This window comes from Delphinapterus leucas, chromosome 12, assembly GCF_059928025.1.
Source record: "Delphinapterus leucas isolate spDelLeu-1000000601 "Yukka" chromosome 12, BTC_Dleu_Yukka2, whole genome shotgun sequence".
In the NCBI taxonomy this organism is placed as follows: Eukaryota; Metazoa; Chordata; class Mammalia; order Artiodactyla; family Monodontidae; genus Delphinapterus; species Delphinapterus leucas.
In genome coordinates, this window is record NC_143140.1 from 43,249,174 (window position 1) to 43,259,639 (window position 10,466).

Genomic DNA, 10,466 nt, shown 5'->3' on the forward strand with positions numbered 1-10,466 from the left:
CATTATTTTGTTTTGTCTTGACTATGCAAGGGCAAAAGAAGCAGAACTTTAAATTAAAAAATATAAAAGCTCTTAAGCTCCTTTTACCTTGTCAAAGGCATAGGGAGGATGGAGGTTGAGTATTTCCATTTAGTGTTTGAGCTACTTGAGAAGATAAATTGGGTGAGACCACACAGAAAAATCCTCATTATTTTGTGCCCTTTGGACATGCTGTGGCTCCCTCCTAGGATCTCACACCATGCCCCTTCTGAATTAACTGAAGTGACTGAGTTTATGCCAAAATATGCTCTGAGTAACATGTCCCCACAGAGACGGCTGTGCTGTGACTGGCAGCAAGCCAGGGTTTTGTCCTCCTTTGGCTCTAGCCTCTCCACCCCAGGCTGGGGAGGCCCAACTAGTGAGTGAAGAAACAAAGAAACACTCCGTTTGCTTGTGGAAGTGGAGTGAGCCAGGGAAGGAGCCTCCTCCTCCACTCAAAGAAGGCTCTTTCAAAAGATGAGAACTACCTGCTTTCTACCTGGGACAGAGCATCTGGTGCAATTAAACATTCAATTTATAAGGCTTTTACTTTCATCACTTTTAAGCCTCACCATAAGCTAGTGAGAGAGGTAGGAGTGGGTGAAATGCAATACATAACCCTGAAATTTGTTGAGTCTGAACCATGGACTAGGTACTCTGCTGGGATCATGCACACAAAGTAAATATAATGAGGTCCCTGTTCTGAAGGGAGCGACATGCATTCTAGTGGGAAATTGAGACTGCAAATTGTACATGAAATTGTTGTCAGTATTGGTATCCTAGGAAGAGGCTGTTTTGAACTCAAGGATTCAGTCTTGGCAAGAAGATTGCAGGGGTGGGTGGAGGGGTGTTTGTGATATTTCATACCAGTAAAATGATTTGCTATATGCTTTAGTAATCAGTATACATAATTTTTTTCTTCCTATCCATTTCATTCTAAAAAGTATTTGAGGGCTTCCCTGGTGGCGCAGTGGTTGAGAGTCCGCCTGCCGATGCAGGGGACATGGTTTCGTGCCCTGGTCCGGGAAGATCCCACATGCCCCGGAGCGGCTGGGCCCGTGAGCCATGGTCGCTGAGCCTGCGCGTCCAGAACCTGTGCTCTGCAACGGGAGAGGCCACAACAGTGAGAGGCCCGCATATGGCAAAAAAAAAAAAAAAAAAAAAAGTATTTGAAGAGTTCCTCCGAGATGACAGCATAAGAAGGCCCTGAACTCACCTCCCATGGACACACTGATTTTACATGTACATACGGAGCAGTTTCTCCTGAAGAAAAACTGAGGGCTGATTGAACAGCTTCTGCACAACTGACAATAGAGGTACCACACAGAGACAGGTAGGAGAGATGGAGACACGGTATCAATGGGACCTGTAGTAGGGACGTCACTGAGGTGTCCATGTGCCCTGGGGAAGAGCAAAAAAAAAAACAAAAAAAAACCCAGCAGTTTAAAGGGCATTTAGACTGTACATGAGAGAAATCCACTTACAAACCCTAGAGCATCTGCCGAATGGGCAGGGAACTTCTGGGACTCTCTCCAGGGTAGGAGGTACCAGAGATTGCCATTTTTGGCAATCCCCCTCCACCTTGATAGTGTACAAGGGAACGTGGTCCACTCATCTAGCTGGCATACCAAGGCTGCCTGGTACACCCCAGGTCCTTGGCCTACACCTCCAGCCATCCCTTCAAGGTGGCTCCAGCTTAGCGCACCCTGGGCACCCCACCCACACCTGCCCCAGGAAAAAAGTGCAAAAACCACAAACACATGGAAGCTAAACAACATGTTACTAAACAACCAGCGGGTCACTGAAGAAATCAAAGAGGAAATAAAAAGATACCTGGAGACAGATGAAAATGGAAACACAACAATCCAAAATCTATGAGATGCAGCAAAAGCAGCTGAAAGAGGGAAGTTTATAGTGATACAAGCCTACCTCAGGAAACAAGAAAAGTCTCAAATAAACAACCTAACCTTACACCTAAAGGAACTAGAAAAACAAGAACAAACGAAACCGAAAGTTAATAGAAGGAGAGAAATCACAAAGATCAGAATAGAAATAAAAGAAATAGAGACTGAAAAACAATAGAAAAGATCAACGAAACTAAGAACTGGTTCTTTGAAAAGATAAACAAAATTGTTAAACATTTAGCCAGACTCATCAAGGAAAAAAAACAAAGAAGGCCCAAATAAATAAAATCAGAAAAGAAAGAGAAGTTACAACTGACACCATGTAAATACAAAGGATCATAAGAGATTACTATGAACAATTATACGCCAAAAGACAACCTAGAAGAAATGAATAAATTCCTAGACATGTACAATCACTTAACAGTGAGTCAAGAAGAAATAGAAAATATGAACAGACCGATTACCAATAACGATAGTGAATCAATAATCAAAAAACTCCCAACAAGCACAAGTCCAGGACCAGAGAGCTTCACAGGTGAATTCTACCAAACATTTAAAGAAGTGTTAATACCTATCCTTCTCAAACTATTCCAAAAATTGTAGAGGAAAGAATACTCGTTCTACAAGGCTAACATTACCCTGGTATCAAAACCAGACAGGACACAACAAAAAAAAAAAAGAAAAAGAAAATTATCAGCCAGTATCACTGATGAACATAGATGTGAAGATCCTCAAACATTAGCAAACCAGTTCAACAATACATTAAAAGGTTCATACACTATGATCAAGTGGGATTTATCTCAGGAATTCAAGGAAGTTTCAACATTTTCAAGTCCGTAAATGTGATACATCATATTAATAAACCAAAAATAAAAATCATATAGTCATCTTAATAGATACAAAAAAGCATTTGACAAAATTCAGTATCCATTTAAAGTAAAAACTCTCAACAAGGTAGATATAGAAGGAACATACCTCAACATATTAAATGCCATACAGGCATACCTTGTTTTATTGTATTTTGTTTCATTGTGCTTCAGAGATATTGCGTTTTTCACAAATTGAAGGTTTGTGGCAACCTGGTGTCAAGTAAGTTTATCTGTGCCATTTTCCAATAGCATTTGCTCACTTCATGTCTCTGTTTCACATTTTGGTAATTCTCACAATATTTCAAACTTTTTCATTATTATATTCGTTATGGTAATCTGTGATCAGTGATCTTTGATGTTACTATTACAAAAAGATTGTAACTTGCTGAAGGCTCAGATGATGGTTAGCCTTCTTTAGCAATAAAGTATTTTAAAATTAAGGTACGTACACTTTTTCAGACATAGTGCTATTACACACTTAATAGAGTACAGTATAGTATAAACAGAAATTTTATAAGCACTGGGAAACAAAAAAATTGTATGAGTCACTTTATTGTGATATTTGCTTTACTGCAGTGGTTTGGAACTGAACCTACAATATCTTTGAGGTATGCCTATGTATGACAAGCTCACAGCTAACATCATACTCAATGGTTCAGAGTTGAAATCTTTTCCTCTAGGATCAGGAGCAAGACAAGGATGCCCACTCTCACCACTTCTATTCAACATAGTATTGGTAGTCCTAGGCACAACAATCACACAAGAAAAAGAAATGAAATGCATCCAAATTGGAAGGAAAGAAGTAAAACTGTAACTCTTTGCAGACGACATTATGCTATATATAGAAAACCCTAAAGCAGCAACCACAAAACTATTAGAATAAATGAATTTAGTAAAGTTACAGGATACAAAATTAATATACAGAAATTTGTTGCAGTTAATAATGAACAATCACAAAGAGAAATTAATAAAATAACCCTATTTACAATTGCATCAAAAAGAATAAAATACCTAGTAATAAACTTAACCAAAGAGATGAAAGACCTGTACTCTGAAAACTGTAAGACATTGATGAAAGAAATTGAAGACAACACAAATAGATGGAAAGATATACCATGCTCATGAACTGGAAGAAATAATATTGTTTAAATGTCCATACTACCCAAAGCAATCTACAGATTCAATATAATCCCTTTCAAAATACCCGTGGCATTTGTCAGAGAACTAGAGTAAATAATACTAAAATCTGTGTGGAACCATAAAAGATGCCAAAGCAATCTTGAGAAAGAAGGAAAGCTGGAGGCGTCATACTCCTTTATTTCAATCTAAACTACAAAGCTATAGTAATCAACTATAAGCTGAAAGCATGGTACTGCCACACAAACAGCACATAGATCAATGGAACAGAATAGAGAGCCCAGAAATAAACCCATGCTTATATGGTCAATTAATCCACAACAAAGGAGGTAAGAATAAACAATGGAGGATAAGACAGCTTCTTCAATAAACGGTGTTGGGAAAACTGGGCAACTACATGCAAAAGAATCAAACTAGACCACTTTCCTACACCATATAAAAAAATAAACTAAAAATGGATTATAGACTTAAATGGAAGACCTGAAATCATAAAAATCCTAGAAGAAAACATAGGCAGTATGCTCTTTGACATAGGTCTTAGCAATGTTTTAAAATATCTGTCTCCTTAGGCAAGAGCAACAGAAGCAAAAATAAACAAATGGCACTGCATCAAACTGAAAAGCTTTTGCACAGCAAAGGAAACCATCAACAAAACAAAAAGGCAACCTACTGAATGGGAGAAGATATTTGCAAATAATATGCCCTGTAAGGATTTCGTATTCAAAATATATAAAGAAGTCATACAGTTCAATATAAAAACCCAAATAATCCAATTTAAAAATGGGCAGAAGAGGACTTCCCTGGTGGCACAGTGGTTGAGAGTCTGCCTGCCAATGCAGGGGACACGGGTTCGTGCCCCGGTCCGGGAGGATCCCACATGCCGCAGAGCGGCTGGGCCCGTGAGCCATGGTCGCTGAGCCTGCATGTCCAGAGCCTGTGATCCGCAATGGGAGAGGCCACAAGAGTGAGAGGCCCGCGTACCGCAAAAAAAAAAAAAAAAAAAAGGGCAGAAGAGCTGAATAGACATTTTTCTAAAGAAGACATACAGATGGCCAACAGGCACATGAAAAGATGCTCAACATCACTAATCATAAGAAAAATGCAAATCAAAACCACAATGAGATATCACCTCACACCTAATAGAATAGCTATTATCAAAAGAAAAGAAATCACAAATGTTGGCAAGATTGTGGAGAAAAGGGCACCCTCATGCATTGTTGAGGGATATAAGTAGGTACAGCCACTATGAAAGGCAGTGTGGAGGTTTCTCAAAAAATTAAAAATAGAACTACCATATGATCCTGAAGTTTCAGTTCTGGGTATTTATCTGAAGAAAACGAAAACAGTGATTTGAAAAGTTATATGCACCCCCAATGTTCACTGCAGCATTATTTATTATATACAGTAGCCAAGATGTGAAAGAAACCTAGGTGTCCATAGATAGATGAATAAATAAAGAAGATGTGAGATATATATATATATATATATATATATATATATATACACACAATGGAATATTACTCAGCCATAAAAAGAATGAAATCCTGCCATTGCAACAACATGGATAGACCTGGAGGATATTATGCTAAGTGAAATAAGTCAGAAAGAGAAAAACAAATACCAGATGATTTCACTAATATATGGGGGAAGAACACAAAACAAACAAACAGAAAACATAAATAGACTCATAGATACAGGTAACAGGCTGGTGGTTTCCAGATTGAAGGGGGTAGAGGGTTGGGCAAAATAGATGAAGAGGATGAGAGGTACAGACTTCCAGCTATAAAATAAATAAGACCTGGGGATATAATATACAGCATAGGAAATACAGTCAATAATACTGTACTAACTTTGTATGGTGACAGGTGATAACTAGACTTATCATGGTGATCATTTTGTAATGCATGAAAATATCGAATCACTATGCTATACACCTGAAACTAACATAATGTTGTAAGTCATTTATACTTCAATAAAAAAATAAATAAAAATAAAAAGTACTTGAAGTGTCTGCAAAGATAAAAGATAGATATGAGAAGTATCTAAATTATCTAAGAAGTTGTATTAAATTTATGTTGGCAATGCTGAATTCACTTTTTAATTTTTTAATTAACTATGGAATACATCAAAAATATTTATAAAATATTTGTCATCCCTGAGAACTTAAAAAATCCTGTTATGAAATATACACAAAAATTAAGAGAAAGATGTGATGAAATCCTATACCTACCACCCAGCTCCATCAATTATCAACACATGGTCAGTCTTGTTTCATGTAATCCTTATGTACACCATTATTTCAAAGGAAGTTAGAGTTCATATCATTTCATCCATAAATATTTAAAAATGTACTTCTAAAAGATAAGGACTTGTTTTAAACTTAATACCAAGGTCATATCTAAAATTAATAATATTTCTTTAGTATCATTAAGTATTTACCTAGAGCCCTTTATAACAAATATAGTTGCTGCTGTGGTTATCTATTGCTGTGCAACAAACTACCCCAAAACCTAGAGGCTTTAAAGGAGAACCCATTATTCTCTCTCATGTAGGAAGGTTTTTAGTCATTAAGTCAATTTCTTTGGGAGGGTTCAGATATTTCATTTCTTCTTGAGTTAGTTTTGGTAAGTTTTAATTTTCTAGGAATTTGTCTATTTCATCTAAGTTTTAAAATTAACTCTCATAGAATTGTTCATATCTTTTTATAACGTCTGTAGTATCTGTAGTTATGTTTACTTTTTCATTTCTAATATTGTTTATTTGTACCTCTTCTCTGTTTTTCTTTATTAGTCTCATTAGAGGCCTGTCAATTTTATTAATCATCTCAAAGGACCAAATTTTGTTAATTTTCACTATTGTAAGTTTGTTTCCTGATTTTTAATTTCTGCTTTTATCTTTATTATTTCTTATCTCCATCTTTCTTTGGATTTTATTTTGCTGTTCTTTTCCTAATTTCTTAAACTGGAATTCTTTGTTCAATAACGTGTAGCCTTTTTTCACTCCTAATCTGTGCAACAAAAGCTGTATATCTCTCTAATTATTGTTTTAGCTGCATGCCAAAAGCTTTGATATGTAGAATTTTCATTATTGTTTAGTTCTAAATTTCTGATTTCTTAATTTCTGTTATAATTTCTTCTTTGAATAATTGATTATTTAGAAGTATAGTTCTTTATTTTCAACTATGGGATATTTCTGGTTATTATTTTGTTGTTGGTTTCTAAGCTATGTGGTCTGTCTAATACCATTCCTTTGAAATTTGTTGAGATTTATGGACTAGTATGGGGTTATTTTTTATTACACTTTTTTTTCTTCTTTCACGCATTGGCAATTGTCTTTGCCATCCCCTGGGAGACAGGGGTTATTCTAGTTCATCCTTCCATTGAGGGTGTACACTTTGGGTCCTAGCTCTATTGTCTGTTCAGGCCCTGGGTTTTACCTCCTCTACCCCAGCCCCAGAAGGCTGTGCATATCAAAGCTCCTGTTCATCCAATTCAGTGCCTGCCCTCAAGATGGAAGCAACATCAGTGTTCTCTCCTCCCTGCATGCTCTGCTTTTTTTTTTTTTTTATTGAAGCATGGTTGATTTACAATGTTGTGTTAATTTCTGCTGTACAGCAAAGTGAGTCAGTTATACATATATATACATTCTTCTTTATATTCTTTTCCATTATGGTTTATCACAGGACATTAAATATAGTTCGCTGTACTACACAGTAGGACCTTGTTGTCCATCTATTCTATTCCCTTTTAGTTTTTGACCTGAGTATTCCTTACAGTCTATTCTAACCAGTTTGTCAATGCATTTAAGAAGATTTTTTAAAAATAAATATTATCCATCACTTTTCATTGGTTGTGAACCTAGTCTGCATACATCCATCAGCAGACACCTATACTGACATCTTATTTGACTACTGTTGAATTCCTGTAACATGTAGTAAGTAACATGTTCAAAGAGGTCAAGGCTTGGACATTTCTTGACGCAATCACTAGAAATACTGTTAGGGAAAAATTTAACAGGATATGTAGAGCGAATGTTCACAAGTATTAACCAAACATCGAATAAAAAAATACACACTGAAAAGAGAAAAATGATATATTTTTAAGTTCCATTCAGAGTCCTCAAAACTACAGCCAATAAATCTGAATAATTCTGAAATGACCCTCATATGTTTGCTAAAAAGATACATAGGAGTGTTCATAGCAGCATCTCTCCTGTCAAAAATTGAAGAAAAAACAGCAAATACCTATCAATGGTAGGATAGATAAATAAGTTGTGGAATGCTTTATAGCAATGAGAATGAACAAACTACAGCCCCATGCAACTATATATACGAATTTCATAAATATAGTGTTGAGTGAGAGAAGATCAATACAATAATATATAAATTTGTATGATTCTATTTATATAAAGTTCAAAAACAGACCAAACGAATTTATTGAGTTATAATTCAAGGTGGTTGTTACCTTTGAGAGAAAATTAGTGAAAGGGATGGGCACACGAGGACTTCTGAAGATCTAGTCGTGTTCAATTTCTTAATCTGAAAGCTTGTTACATAGGTGTGCTCATTTTGTGAAAATTAGTTGAAATGTACACTTTTAATGTATGCATTTTCTGTATATATACCTCAATAAAATTTTACATTACGAAAAATCCAAAATGAGAGATAAAAGCCATGAATTTATTTAAGAAATGAAATATCCACCTGATGCTGCTCTTGATTTTTTACAAAAGGATTGTGCTAGTAAAGTGTTAACATAATGACATTGTAGCTGTTTAATGACTTCTGGAAAGCTGGGGACCTTGATCTTGAGAAGTAAGAATAGGAAAAATGGAGATATTTTTCTTCTAAGTGTAGGAAAACACTGCTTTCCCCAGACCGAGTTATACTGTAGAATTGTGCAGAGCTTTTCCTTTTTTTTTTTCCGTTAAAAATTTTTTTTATTGAAGTATAGTTAATCTTCAATGTTGTGTTAGTTTCAGGTGTACAGCAAAGTGATTCAGTTATTTATACATATATATATATATAAATACACACACATATCCATGTTCTTTTTCAGATTCTTTTCCATTATAGGTTATTACAAGATATTGACTATAGTTCCCTGTGCTATACAGTTTTAGAGTGGTTATGTTTACTGATCACCTGCAAAATTCTTGGAAATTTAAAAATCTGTTCTTGTGAGCTAGTACAGAAAGGCTCCAGCACAGAAATCCCTTTTCTACCCCTGAGCAGCTTTGTGTGACCTTAAATAAATTACTTTACTTATGGAGCTTTAGTTTTCTCATCTCAAATATAGTGAGAACATATTAGGTTATTGAAAGGATAAAATATTTATGACCATGCCCAACAGATGGTTAGATCTCTTAGATGGTTAGATGGTTAGGGCTCTTCTTAGTACATCAGAGATCTGAGCCATGTATTAATCTTCTTCTTTGACAGTTGTCCTCATTCTACTCTAAGCCTGTTTCTTCAAGTGTAGAAAGAGAATACATGCCTACCACTCTGACACCTGGTAAGTAATCTTTTGATTATTAATAATATTATTAGAATATTGTCAAATAGCAAGTTTGGTTCTAGTTGTCTTTCTTAATTTCTGCAGTGACTTATCATCTGAGTGCAGTTATTTCTGTGGGAACCCTAAATTATTCCTCTGTGTCTACCACAAAGAAAAATCTAAGTGGCTTCCATTTTCTGCCCTTGCCCTCTCTGTAAGATCTTCTTTGCCACCAGTAAAGCTTACTAAGAAATGCAGTGGGACATTTCATTCTAGATCTATGGTTTGCCTTGAGCTAGAGAAATATTCCAAGTTCTCTAAGGAAGAATTTCAGCTCAGCTTACTTGGCCAAAACTTGTCAGTAGATTCGTGGATTCTTTACGAGCAGAATCTTGGTTCCTCACTTTACTTTGTGCCCTAAATTTAAACATAGATTATCACTTATTCTGTTGTTTGTCAGGATTCCTACATTTTTCATGTTACCCTCATTTTCTGCATTGTAGTTTTCCATTCTGAGATGGAGATAAATCATATTGTCCCAGCCTGTTTGTAGTGTATTGATCATCCAGTTCTCTTCAATGGGCTTTTCACATGGTTGCCCATTTTACATCTGTTCATTCCTTTCTTTTTTTTCGTTTTAATTTTTTTAACATCTTTATTGGAGTATAACTGCTTTACAATGGTTTAGTTTCTGCTTTATAACAAAGTGAATCAGTTATACATATACATATATCCCCATATCTCTTCCCTCTTGCATCTCCCTTCCTTCCACTCTCCCTATCCCACCCCTCTAGGTGGTCACAAAGCACCGAGCTGATCTCCCTGTGCTATGGGGCTGCTTCCCACTAGCTATCTATTTTACATTTGGTAGTGTATATATGTCCATGCCACTCTCTCACTTTGTCCCATCTTACCCTTCCCCCTCCCCATATCCTCAAGCCCTTTCTCTAGTAGGTCTGTGTCTTTATTCCCGTCTTGCCCCGAGGTTCTTCATGACCATTTTGTTTGTTTTTTAGATTCCATATATATGTGTTAGCATACGG